Below are 14,557 nucleotides of genomic sequence, written 5' to 3' on the forward strand. Positions count from 1 at the left end.
TCATTCACCATCGACAGCACGCCCCCTTTGGTGCGAGACCTGGAGCGATGGCTTCCCCATCGCTCGCCGGGTCTCGCGCATGCGCACGACGGGGCTCCCTCCATCGTGCACTTGCGCACTTGGGCACCATCGACCCGCTTGCGAGCGCTCAGCGGGTCTGAATCAGGCCCAATGTCTCCACCCAGCATATCTAATTTGCTGATTCTGTGATGCATTTAAGAAAAATACTGCATGCTACACCTCTTGGAGTATCTTACTCGCACCAGATATCTCGTTCCCTATGGCATATACAGTAGATATTGGGTGTATGAGGACAGGTCTGTATCATTATTATTAGCTCGATGTACAGTATAAATACAGAGTGGGTCATAACCTTTGCTTGGACATCCATTTTCTGGGTTTGTTTACCACCTCAGTACAGTTCTTCCAAATGGCACCAACTCTTAGAGCCAAGGACACAGCTGTTGTTACCATAATTCTGCCACAATTCCTAGCTACTGTAACATGCTTGGTACAGCCTAGGCTCTGCCACAGGGCAATCCTACTGCTTGGACTGAGGAAGAAGTACAAGTAGGTGACCAAAGTGGGTGAGTTCCAGCCTTTCTATGTGCAGACGCTGTGCTCCTGTTTGGTGGGAAAATATCAGTTGTCAGTTTTGTACAGTACATGAAAAGCTGCGTATTATCCTGGTCTACAGTCTACTTCCAACAGCCTGAGGAAGTGTATTGTGGTCCAGGAACCTTGATGCATTTAGAGTAGGAAATAAGTATTTGCCGTACTTTACAAAAAATCTCTTACACATTTTCATTTTATAGAAAGTTTTATATTTTGATTTGACCTCTGATTTGTTTTATTTGCCATGTATTAATAAATTGATACATACTGTAATCGATACATAGGTATACGGTACATTTTGAACTATCTAATTTATATTACATGCTTAAATGATTATATCAAAAAAGAAAAAGGATGAGGATCTAAAGGTGCACGCCTGAAGTATCTCCTTATCTTATGTCTGTACAACAATGTGCGATAAACTCATATCTCTAAAACATAACCTTTATTATATTCTTAAAATAAAAAAAATGGTTATCATGCGCAAAATATAGTCAAAATATTAGGTATTGGTTATATATATATATATATATATATATATATATAACTCTCCAAGATCCGGCACTCACAGGTATATTGTATAACTGGACCGGGTGCCCTCCTCACTGTGACCTCCAAACGGGGATACACTGACACATACTCCAACCAATGGCGGCACTCCGGATAACAAACAATGCGGACACTTAGCTGGTTTCAGCGACGTTTCAGCGCCTTTAATCAGCGCTTTTATCAAGCATATACAATAATACAAAAGTGAATAACAGACTTAAATAGCTCACCACCCAGCAGGCCAAACCTCCGATGTAGCACACGTGCGCTGCCAAACAGCAGTCGCACAGGACATGACGTCATGGTCAGCCGCTGGTGTAACCATAGTGATGTGAATGCACACTAATACTCACTGTGACTGCTCATCGAATGATCATAAGATAAAAGCAAACTCTGTGTCAAATCCGAAAAGCGGCCTGAAACAGAATATGCACCATTAAGTGAAAATGAATGAAAACACCATACTCTAAAACTTACTCTCGGCAGACTGCCGTAATTATGCTAAAAGCACCATGACCACTACCTACACCTATACATACATGACCGACAACATCAACACGACGTACCTTAACATATATGACATTGGACACATAAAACGATGTCACTTTACAATGTACAACAAAATATTAATGCACACAATAAACAGATGTACAGCAACAGATATGTACCCACCTTGTATCAACCCACAAAAAAATTATGACTATAATCAGGCCCAAAAATTAACAAAGACTGATCTTTTAACCGCTACGGCAAGCACCACTAACTGTTAAATGATAGACTCTATAGATGTTTATACAAAGCATTGAAGACCTAAAGTCTCATTCAAACCACGAGGAGCCAATGTCTCTAACCTCATGATCCAATTGGCTTCACACTGTAACAGTTTCTTGCCACGATCACCACCTCTCTGTAGAGGAGGCACATGGTCAATAATGCGATAGCTTAACGTCGCAATGCTGTGTTTGGCCTCAGAAAAATGTCTGGCTACAGGCTGTTCACTGGTGCCGCTAACAATAGCAGCCCTAATAGCTGACCTGTGTTGCGCCATACGGACTTGGAGTGTACACTCTGTCTTCCCTATGTACATTTTAGAACAAGGGCAGATAATCGCATAAACAATGTATGAACTAGTGCATGTAAGGTGATAGCGTATATTATATTTCACACCTGTGAATGGATGGAAAAACGAAGGACCTGTCTGTAAATAGCTGCAAGTGGTGCAGTTGGAACATTTATAGCAACCCAATTTAGGATTACCCAAAAAGCTGCTTTTCTTGGATTTACCCAATTGGGTGATGTCATTACGCACTAAAAGGTCTTTGAGGTTTCTACCTCTGCGATAACAAGACATAAGAGATGAATTGATGAGGGGTTGAAGGTGCTTATCTGTGCTAATGATTGGCCACAGACGTTTAGCTTGTCGATTGATGGAGGAACTCATGTGGTTAAAGTTGTTAACCCATATATGCCTATTAGCCTGAGCATTCTTAACGGTACTAGGAACACCAAGCAGTTTATCTGCTGGAATTGCCAACGCTTTAAGTTTGGCTTGGCTCAAAGTTGCCAAACTGTACCCTCTTTGTGAAAAATTAGTCAGCATCCTATCTAGTTGTTTGATCCCTTCCTCTCGATCTTTCGCTATACGCAAAGCACGTAAAAACTGTGAGAATGGTAAAGAGTTTTTTAATGGTGCTGGATGTGCACTACTGGCCAGTAACACGTTGTTCCTGTCAGTGGCCTTGGTAAATAAAGAGGGAACTAATCTACCTCCACACTTGGTAACCGTAACATCTAAGAAATTCACCGAAGTGAGACTGGTGTGGAACGTGAATCTCACAGGTCTATGCAGATTGTTATATTGCTCAATCAAATTGACAAATGCCTGTGTGGTATCTCCCCACACAATCAACAAATCGTCGATATATCGGTAAAAAGCCAATATGTTTTTAGAAATATTAGGATCAGAAAAAAATACTTCATGTTCAATGGCGAACATATACGAATTAGCATATGAAGGGGCCACATTAGACCCCATAGCGCAACCAGACAGCTGCAAGTAATAAGCGCCATTAAACATAAAGTAATTTCTAGTGAGTGTTAATTCTAACAACTGTAAAAATAATTCCTCATTGATGCCCTTGAATAAGGGATTATCATGTATTAAATTCCTGGTGGCATGTAAACCTTCCCCATGGGGGATACACGTGTATAGGCTACATACGTCCACCGAACATAAGACACAATCTAAAGGTAAATCAGGGAGATCCACAAAAGATTTTAACAAAGTGTTAGTGTCCTTTAAGTATGATGATCTAGCTTGAACACATGGTTGCAGCAACGCGTCCAAATAAGTGGATATCGGTTGATACAATGAGCCACGAGCAGCGATGATGGGCCGACCCGGCGGCCTAATGGGATCTTTGTGTAACTTGGGAATCAAATAAAGCAATGGTCTGATGGGAAACTTTACTTACCAAAGATGAACGCATGGCCCTTAAACATCTAGCTGCATATGATGACATCGTATTCCGCCAAGCAGATAAGGGAGGAGGGATTGTAGTGTTAAACCTCACCGATTATATTGAGGAGGCATCCCGACAACTTAGTGACGTCACTACATATAAAAAACTCGTACAGGATCCAACGTGCATTTTTAAAAAGGAATTGGATGCTATACTGGATGAAGCTTGTCGCATGGGAACTATTCCTGCTGCTATCAAAAAAATTTTGGAAGTAAAGTTTGAAGTATTTTTTTCTGATCCTAATATTTCTAAAAACATATTGGCTTTTTACCGATATATCGACGATTTGTTGATTGTGTGGGGAGATACCACACAGGCATTTGTCAATTTGATTGAGCAATATAACAATCTGCATAGACCTGTGAGATTCACGTTCCACACCAGTCTCACTTCGGTGAATTTCTTAGATGTTACGGTTACCAAGTGTGGAGGTAGATTAGTTCCCTCTTTATTTACCAAGGCCACTGACAGGAACAACGTGTTACTGGCCAGTAGTGCACATCCAGCACCATTAAAAAACTCTTTACCATTCTCACAGTTTTTACGTGCTTTGCGTATAGCGAAAGATCGAGAGGAAGGGATCAAACAACTAGATAGGATGCTGACTAATTTTTCACAAAGAGGGTACAGTTTGGCAACTTTGAGCCAAGCCAAACTTAAAGCGTTGGCAATTCCAGCAGATAAACTGCTTGGTGTTCCTAGTACCGTTAAGAATGCTCAGGCTAATAGGCATATATGGGTTAACAACTTTAACCACATGAGTTCCTCCATCAATCGACAAGCTAAACGTCTGTGGCCAATCATTAGCACAGATAAGCACCTTCAACCCCTCATCAATTCATCTCTTATGTCTTGTTATCGCAGAGGTAGAAACCTCAAAGACCTTTTAGTGCGTAATGACATCACCCAATTGGGTAAATCCAAGAAAAGCAGCTTTTTGGGTAATCCTAAATTGGGTTGCTATAAATGTTCCAACTGCACCACTTGCAGCTATTTACAGACAGGTCCTTCGTTTTTCCATCCATTCACAGGTGTGAAATATAATATACGCTATCACCTTACATGCACTAGTTCATACATTGTTTATGCGATTATCTGCCCTTGTTCTAAAATGTACATAGGGAAGACAGAGTGTACACTCCGAGTCTGTATGGCGCAACACAGGTCAGCTATTAGGGCTGCTATTGTTAGCGGCACCAGTGAACAGCCTGTAGCCAGACATTTTTCTGAGGCCAAACACAGCATTGCGACGTTACGCTATCGCATTATTGACCATGTGCCTCCTCTACAGAGAGGTGGTGATCGTGGCAAGAAACTGTTACAGTGTGAAGCCAATTGGATCATGAGGTTAGAGACATTGGCTCCTCGTGGTTTGAATGAGACTTTAGGTCTTCAATGCTTTGTATAAACATCTATAGAGTCTATCATTTAACAGTTAGTGGTGCTTGCCGTAGCGGTTAAAAGATCAGTCTTTGTTAATTTTTGGGCCTGATTATAGTCATAATTTTTTTGTGGGTTGATACAAGGTGGGTACATATCTGTTGCTGTACATCTGTTTATTGTGTGCATTAATATTTTGTTGTACATTGTAAAGTGACATCGTTTTATGTGTCCAATGTCATATATGTTAAGGTACGTCGTGTTGATGTTGTCGGTCATGTATGTATAGGTGTAGGTAGTGGTCATGGTGCTTTTAGCATAATTACGGCAGTCTGCCGAGAGTAAGTTTTAGAGTATGGTGTTTTCATTCATTTTCACTTAATGGTGCATATTCTGTTTCAGGCCGCTTTTCGGTTTTGACACAGAGTTTGCTTTTATCTTATGATCATTCGATGAGCAGTCACAGTGAGTATTAGTGTGCATTCACATCACTATGGTTACACCAGCGGCTGACCATGACGTCATGTCCTGTGCGACTGCTGTTTGGCAGCGCACGTGTGCTACATCGGAGGTTTGGCCTGCTGGGTGGTGAGCTATTTAAGTCTGTTATTCACTTTTGTATTATTGTATATGCTTGATAAAAGCGCTGATTAAAGGCGCTGAAACGTCGCTGAAACCAGCTAAGTGTCCGCATTGTTTGTTATCCGGAGTGCCGCCATTGGTTGGAGTATATATATATATATATATAATCTTATTATTATTATTATTATTATTAATATCAGTACTTAATTACTCATTATTATTTGCCAGTATGTTATTTTAAGCCACACAGTCCGTATCATATACTCTTGTCACTCAATAGTTTTTCTCCTTTATTTAGTTTCAATAATGCTCTTTTGGACACATTTAAGTTGTCAGTATTCTATTATTAGAAACAATGTATCTGGAGATTATTGTTGATATGTCTCCTGCTGGCTGTACAATGTGTAAAGCATATTTTTCATAAGCCTACTGTTAATTTCTCACAAATCACTAATTACACATAATAATCTAGCTAATTCCACATTTATTTATAATTATTAGTGTACGTGAGTTGTTAGTAATTAGTAGTTTGTTTGCTGATATTCCCTCTATAACACATGCTAGACACAATTCCAATAGCTGGTAAATTCTGCTTAACCTGCACCACACAATGATTTAATAGCAGCCTGTATCCAGTGCATCCATAAATCTACTGATAAAGATGTCAGATATATGATGTTACTTCTCTCACTGTCATCAGAGTGTGGCCGTTACACACCCGCAGGTTTTGACCGGCCGGCAAAAAACCAGGCAGTAGCTGGCGGGTTTTATCAGGCACTCAGTGGTCTTTCACAAGCAGCGGCATTGAGTCGCTTTAATGTGTTTTTTATCTATCTATCTATTGGGCGTGCGCAGCTTCTGTACAAGTCGGCCGGTGTATGCGAAAGGAAACATTGTTTCCTATACACCACTGGCGTACATGGACGGCACGGACACAGCACGGCACCCGTCCTTCTCCGTGGATATTTAAAGCTGTAACACGGCAACAGTGCCATGCCTGGTCCGTGCAAAAGTCCCCACCTGCTTCCATGCATTACTATATTTCACACCTGGCAAAAAAACGGAAAGTATAAAAAAGGCCTGTGTCTATTCGCCAGTTATTAGGTCTGCCGTGTGCTGGATACTTTTCACTGCACGCTCGTAAGCACAGCATATAGCGCGCTCCTCGTGTCAGTCTGAATGCACGCTAAATCTTAACGGCTCTCTCACTACACCGGCTGCTGACAGAGTAACAGTCTCACATACAAAAGCTCCTTAGTCGGCTTCATTCACTTTAGCCCACATTGCATCACATGACATTTAATTAGCACTGGTAGTGTTTCTTCAACTTGTAGACACAGTGGATGTGTCGTCAATGCAAATTTCACCCATCAGGCTTTCTCAAGGCAAGCAGATCGCTTCTTCTCTCCTAGTATAAATACCATCCCTCCACATCTGACTGGTGAAGGGGCGTGTACCATCCCTCCACATCTGATTGGAGAGGGGGCGTGTACCATCCCTCCACATCTGACTGGTGAGGGGGCGTGTACCATCCCTCCACATCTGATTGGTGACGGGGCGCGTACATTCTCTGTATCCTGACGGACCTTATAATATTTCAATATAACAGAGGAGTATAGTTTAAAACTCTAACTATCCACCCATTTCATTCAAGTGTCTATCTTCTTATCATATATTATATGTACATTCCAAGTGTTTATATAGAGCATTTTCTATTATTAAAGCTTAATGGAGTAATGCATGAAGGAACAACAATTCCATAGTTATCTCCTCCTAATGTCATTATGTATAAAATAAAGTAAGAATAGGTTTTAAAAGATCTGATCTTATCCAAATTATCATAAGAAATCCATTACCTAATAAATGATATAGTCATCTCACTGATATTTTAAATATACATAGATTGTTTTAATGTATTATTCTTCAATTGTGTACAGTCAGGTGCATAAATATTGGGACATTGACAGAATTTTCATATTTTGGCCTCTATTCACCACCACAATGGCTTTGAAATGAAACAAACAAGATGTGATTTACCTGCAGACTTTCAGATTTAATTTGAAGGTAATTACATCCAAATCAGGTGAACGGTGTAGGAATTACAACGGTTTCTATATGTGCCTCCCACTTTTTAAGGGGCCAAAAGTAATGGGACTATCAACTCAAAAGCTATTTCATGGACAGGTGTGGGCTATTCCCTCGTTATTTCATTATCAATTAAGCAGGTAAAAGGTCTGGAGTTGATTCTAGGTGTGACATTTGCATTTGGAATCAGTTGCTGTCGACTCTCAATATGAGATCCAAAGAGCTGTCACTATCAGTGAAGCAAGCCATCATTAGGCTGAAAAATCAAAAGAAGCCCATCAGAGAGATAGCAAAAACATTAGGTGTGGCCAAATCAACTTTGGAACATTCTTAAAAAGAAAGAACGCACCGGAGAGCTCAGCAACACCAAAAGACCCGGAAGACCACGGAAAACAACTGTGGTGGATGACAGAAGAATTATTTCCCTGGTGAAGAAAAACCCCTTCACAACAGTTGGCCAAATCAAGAACACTCTCCAGGAGGTAGGAGTATATGTGTCAAAGTCAACAATCAAGAGAAGACTTCACAAGAGTGAATATAGAGGGTTCACCACAAGATGTAAACCATTGGTGAGCCTCAAAAACAGGAAGACCAGATTAGAGTCTGCCAAACAACATCTAAAAAAGCAATTACAGTTCTGGAACAACATCCTATGGACAGATGAGACAAAGATCAACTTGTACCAGAGTGATGGGAAGAGAAGAGTATGGAGATTGAAAGGAACTGCTCATGATCCAAAACATGCCACCTCATCAGTGAAGCATAGCATGGTGGTGGTAGTATCATGGCGTGGGTATGTATGGCTGCCAATGGAACTGGTTCCCTTGTATTTATTGATGATGTGACTGCTGACAAAAGTAGCAGAATGAATTCTGAAGTGTTTCAGGCAATAATATATGCTCATATTCAGTCAAATGCTTCAGAACTCATTGTACGGCGCTTCACAGTGCAGATGGACAATGACCCGAAGCATACTGCAAAAGCAACCAAAGAGTTTTTTAAGGCTAAAAAGTGGAATGTTGTGCAATGGCCAAGTCCATCCCCTGACCTGGATCCGATTGAGCATGCATTTCACTTGATGAAGACAAAACTGAAGGGAAAATGCCCCAAGAACAAGCAGGAACTGAAGACATTTGCAGTAGAGGCCTGGCAGAGCATCACCAGGTATGAAACCCAGCGCCTGGTGATGTCTATGCGTTCCAGACTTCAGGCTGTAATTGCCTGCAAAGGAATTGCAACATAGTATTAAAAAGTGAAAGTTAGATTTAGGATTGTTTAGTTTGTCCCATTACTTTTGGCCCCTTAAAAAGTGGGAGGCACATATAGAAACCATTGTAATTCCTACACCGTTCACCTGATTTGGATGTAATTACCCTCAAATTAAATCTGAAAGTCTGCAAGTAAATCACATCTTGTTTGATTAATTTCAAAGCCATTGTGGTGATGAATAGAGCCCAAAATATGAAAATTCTGTCAATGTCCCAATATTTATGCACTTGAATGTATATCATATTTTAATGTGATTATTTCTATAGTGTACTCCTCTATCCCAAAATTATTTAAAGGGTGAATCTATCACTCTATTATATCTTATAGATTTTTTGTGTAAATACCAAAAAGGAGAAAAGAAAGTGAATAAAAAAAAACATCTATAATCATCCAACATAAATATCTATTATTGAATTCTGCCTGTGTATCGAAAAGTGTCACCATAGTCTATTATAAAAACCCTCATTTCAGTGCACTAGTTATTCCATAATTATGTCATTACAAAAATATATTAACATTAATGTTCTCACAGTGCTAATATAATATTAATACCCTGATTCTCATATTCATGAATTATAATTGTGTAAGTAACCATAATGTTGTACAAAAAGAAATAAGAAAAAAATGCACAGTAAAAAAAAATTCTACACACCATTCTAAAGTGAACAAACAAATATCTTGTGTCACAAATAAATCACCAAATGTTTATCCTTAACCTATAATAGCCATTTCTATTAAGGCGTACACAACTCTAACCCCTTTTATTTATGTCATACCCAAATACTCCTATAATCATACCTCATAATATAAATACTATGAATACTAAGATCTTTATGAAAGCCAATTCTCACTTGATTCTACTCTCAATTCTGCTAGGATTTAAAAAGAAACTCCTAGGGTAGTGTACATAATTGACTCCAAAAAACTCGTATAGCTATTGTTAAGTCCATGAGGGATTACTGTATTCATCAGGAAGATCCACCTTGTCTCCCTTTTTACAAGCTATTTCATGACATCATCACCTCTTTTTTCAATACCATAGGCCTTTAAATGACCAGGGTTTCCTCCATGTACTTTCAGGAAATGTCTTGTCACACTAGTGAGTTGTACAAATCTCTCTTGATCTCTTCTGGCATTCCTGATATTTCCAAGATGTTCAAGTAATCTCTGTTTAAATTCCCTACTCATCATACCAATATACAGTATCTCTTCTGGCAACTGCAATCCAAGCAGTAAATAACCCCTTGTGTATCGCAATTGTAGTTCTTGATCTTATTTTTTTTTCCATATCTATCCACAAATTCTTCAGACTTTTTTATGAATTGACATGCCTTGCATTTTCCACAAGGGTAACACCCTGTAACCCTAACACTTGTAATATTTTGGCTTGAGAGATGGCTATGTACCAAACGGTCTTTAATGTTTGCTGATTTCCTACAAATAGTTTCTACTTTATCCCCAATCTCCTTGGCCAGATCTTCAACTGTCTGGAGAACGTAGATGATTCTAAGGCCCGTATTCAATTAAGTGCGAAAAGCCGAGATCCGTGGAAACGTATCGCAGATTGCGACTTTTCCCCAGTCGGAAAGTTTCCTTCGTATTCAGTTCCAAATAGTTTTGTCATGTACGTGAAAACGCAATGTAATGTAATAGGTGAAAAAGATTCGCCTACGATTGGCCGGTGGAAAAAAAGTGCAGAATTGCGGTTTTGGGGTGCAAAGGTGGGGAAACCACCCAGCACCCTTGGGACAGTCCCCCAAAGGATAACTGTACAAAACAAAGTGTAGGACACCCCAAAAAATTACTTTTGAAAATGGGTGTGAAAAAGTCAAAGTCAGGGTATAAACATTAAAACTAGCAAAATAGACTTTTGGGGGGTCTGCAAGTATGGGGGAGGTGTTTTTTTGTTTGCTGGGGCTTGCTGAAGGTGCATTTTTTGCATCACTTAAAACTTCACTTTAGCAATTTTAAACCATGCTGGCACCAATTTCCCAGAACCCCAAATTTGATAGGACTACTTATTTTCACCAAAATATACTGCTAAATGCTATTCTTCACCACTTGTGCAAAGACGCTAATTTGAAGAAACTGACAGCACTTAAGTACCCCAAGTGATTTCAGTAGGGCTATTTGGGGATATCTATAGTGATCCCCAATGTTACTCCATCTATTGGGGGGTATCAGGCTGTTTTCCCCATTTCCTGCAGCATTTTTCGCCTGTTTGAGTTTCGCCGGGATGCGTTTTTGCGTCCTTTGGAATTGAATACGGCGAATAGCAGGGGCACGCATGAAAACTTTCTGCAGCCAAAACTCGCATAGTTGACGAAAAGTACTGTCGCGGAAAAACTGATTTTGCATCCGCACATGATATTGCATTAATATAAACCTGTAACTTTCCCTTGTAAATGTATATGTAATGTTATTTGTGTGTAGAAGATGACAAGCAAAGGTTGAAAGAGAGGTTATAGGAAATTCTGTATTCCTGCCCTGCCATAAATGTCCAGTTGTATATCACATAAGAAAGATGTCCCTGGAAATGACAAGACATCTGACCAGGCTCTAGCTAAACTAAGTCATTAAGTACTCTGGGCCTGATTCAGACCCACTCGCAAGCGCATAACACTCGCAAGCGGGTCAATGGTCCCCGACTGTGCATGCACAAGCCCCAGCAAGCGATGGCAGCTCCGTCGCTTCAGGGCTTACTACAAGATGGGGCAGCTGTCGATGCTGATTGACAGCTCGCCCCAATTTGTAGGCGGGGGGGGTGTCTGCACAAATGCAGTCATTCCCTTAGGAATGCCTGGCATTTGTCGGCGGCCCTACTGACATCACTCGTGATGTCAGTAGTGGACTTCCTGCTCTATTAGAGCAGGAAGTCCAGTCGGGAGCCGAGAACCTTCCACAGGGTCTTGTCGCAGGCCCGATGGTCATGATAATCGTGACTATCACCAGGCCGCTTGCACAAGCTGTGGGTGGTCAGCCAAAGCTTTGCAAGCGGCCTGGAGGGAGGAAAAAAATGCCCTAATTCGGAGCGAGCACTCACCAACAGCAAGCGCCTCTGAATCAGGCCCTCTGTATGCTGTTTAGAAACATAGATCAAAGAGTGGTTGCTTATACCAACAGACAATCAGTCTGCAGAGGTGTGTATTCCCCCACTTGATCAGTGTGATCCCAAAACTTCTCAACTTCTAAAAGAACTAAATGGATAATTAAAAAAACTCTTGCTCACATGACCAAGAAACCCTATAGCTTCAGCCACCTGGACAATACACTCTGAAATGACAAGGTTTAAAATCACACCAGGGAGGGGGGGTGCCTGAAGAAGCAGGCTTAAAAATGTGACACACTGGTAGTTCAGGGTTCATTCTGCTTGAGGCTATCAAAAGGTACGGATGTTGCAAGATTCGCCAGGGGGACGGCCTCATCTCCAAATCACTTAAATCGACGTGGTCCTGGTGGTTTGTTTTTTTCAAATTGTTATTTTGTTTATTTACTGGAAATTGTGATTAATTGTGTGATCCCCTTTAACCTTATGATATTCTTGTAACTTTTGTAACTAGGATTTGAGGATATTCTTGAATTAAACATTAATTCTAGTACTGGATCTGAGTTTCTATGACCCGAGGCCTCATATTGCTCATGTTACCTATTATTACTAAATGTGCATAATCGTATGGCAGGTAAGAGGCTTACCCTGCATTTAACGCTAAGGTTCCCCTTTGAAGGTGCCAGTTACCACGTTTATTTAACCACACCTGCTGAGGTAACCTTTAAAAGTCACCGGTGGCGATTCTCAGGTTGACGTATCTGGAGAATCAGCCGGCAGATCGTGACAAGTACGGCATGTGAAAAAGTATCACGGGTGCAAAAGTAATTGAATATGGCCCTAAGTTGGGAACAAAGCATTAAAGCAAGTGATATTGCACCTGAAGCAACCCATGTTGCACTGCAAGGGGTACAAATACAGTACATGTATTATGTTTGCATGCATGGTAAATACAAGCTGCTTCTGCATGTAGCCCACACATGCTGGGCAACTCTATTCTTAAAGTGCCTACGCTTGGTGTGATGTAGGCAACAATCCAATCTCATGAACGATTTCACCCGAACTCTCCCCATTAGCTCCAGTGCACGATATACACTAGATCTATTGTGCATAATCTAATGATTTGCATATTCATTAGATCATGTGAGAAAGCCTACAGATGCATGCACGGATCAGGGAGATGTAGGGATCCCCTGTATTTAGCACAACTAGACAACCAGCACTGGGTTATTCAGAGCCAGCCCTGGTTGCCAAAATACAGGGGACAAAAAATGTATGGGTCCCCTGTATATAGCACAACCAGCACTGGGCCCTGAACCGGCCCTGGTTTTGGAAATACAGGGGACAAAAAGTGTAGGGGTCTCTCTATTATCTATAGCCAGGACCTGGCTATTTCTAGAGGGTAATGGCACAGCCAGGGAACTTTCACCAAGTCCCGTGGCCAAAGCATTACCCCTGACTGCTAGTCAGCCCAGACAGGGGATCCCTGGGAAGTTGGAGACCCCCCTAATAAAGGGGCCCCCCTCTCCAGGGCACACCAGGTGTGGGCTGATAGCCTGGGGCTATCCCCGGCACCCCTGGAGCGGTGGGTACCATGTTGATAGCATAATGTGGTGTGATTGATAGAAATGTCCTCTTGTCCAAAGTAGTGATCCATAGGGTACCTGTAAAAAAATTCCATACTCACCTCTTCTATGCATGGATCACGTCCTCTTCGTTCCATGAAGGCATCCCTACGGCTTGAGCTGATTGTACTTCTCCACGTTTTCCATTGCTCAAAACATAAACCCCAGATTATTGTAAATTGCATTTTTTATAATTTCCTGTAGAGTTGAGGAAGCATCTACTTTGGTCATCACTGTTTAATGCCAAATAGGTAATTTGATTATGTTGTTACATCACAGCCTAGATTCACTGCATGGGGACCTCCTCCATTTGCTTTGTTGTGTGATAAATATTTATAGCATGATCTTAATTAACAGACTGCTGCAAACAGAGTTGAAATCCAGTTTTGGTCGGTATTACTTCAGGATGCTAAATGTTGAATGTAAATCTATACTCAGACATCCTGATTTATTCAAATTGAATGTTTTGCAAACTAATCTTAGTTGGTATAAATCATGCTTGTCTGCTCATATTATCCCCTCTCTGGGAGAAGCCCGGAGAGGGGGTACAGCTGGCTATTATGAGGTAAGGCCAGGCTCTCACATCATTAGGTTCCCGTTATGATAATATGCAGCAATTTGTGAGTCCGTGGGGAAGGGGCAGGACTGAACTGATACCTTTTTGCATCATTTAGCCCCATCTTGAACATCTTTCATGTCTGTAATCCCTGGTAACATCTCCATGGTGTGTATTCAAAAATTTTCCTTTTCAGGACAACTTATTGGAGCTAATACAAAATGTACTTGCTTCTAAGATGACTGCATAAGCTTTGTATCCTACGTTTGTCAGATAAGTGCAAACACCTATAATATATGTTCTCTGGCTGTCCTGACCTCAGCCCACT

Source organism: Taudactylus pleione, unplaced genomic scaffold, assembly GCF_031769625.1.
Source record: "Taudactylus pleione unplaced genomic scaffold, aTauple2 ptg000720l, whole genome shotgun sequence".
NCBI lineage: Eukaryota > Metazoa > Chordata > Amphibia > Anura > Myobatrachidae > Taudactylus > Taudactylus pleione.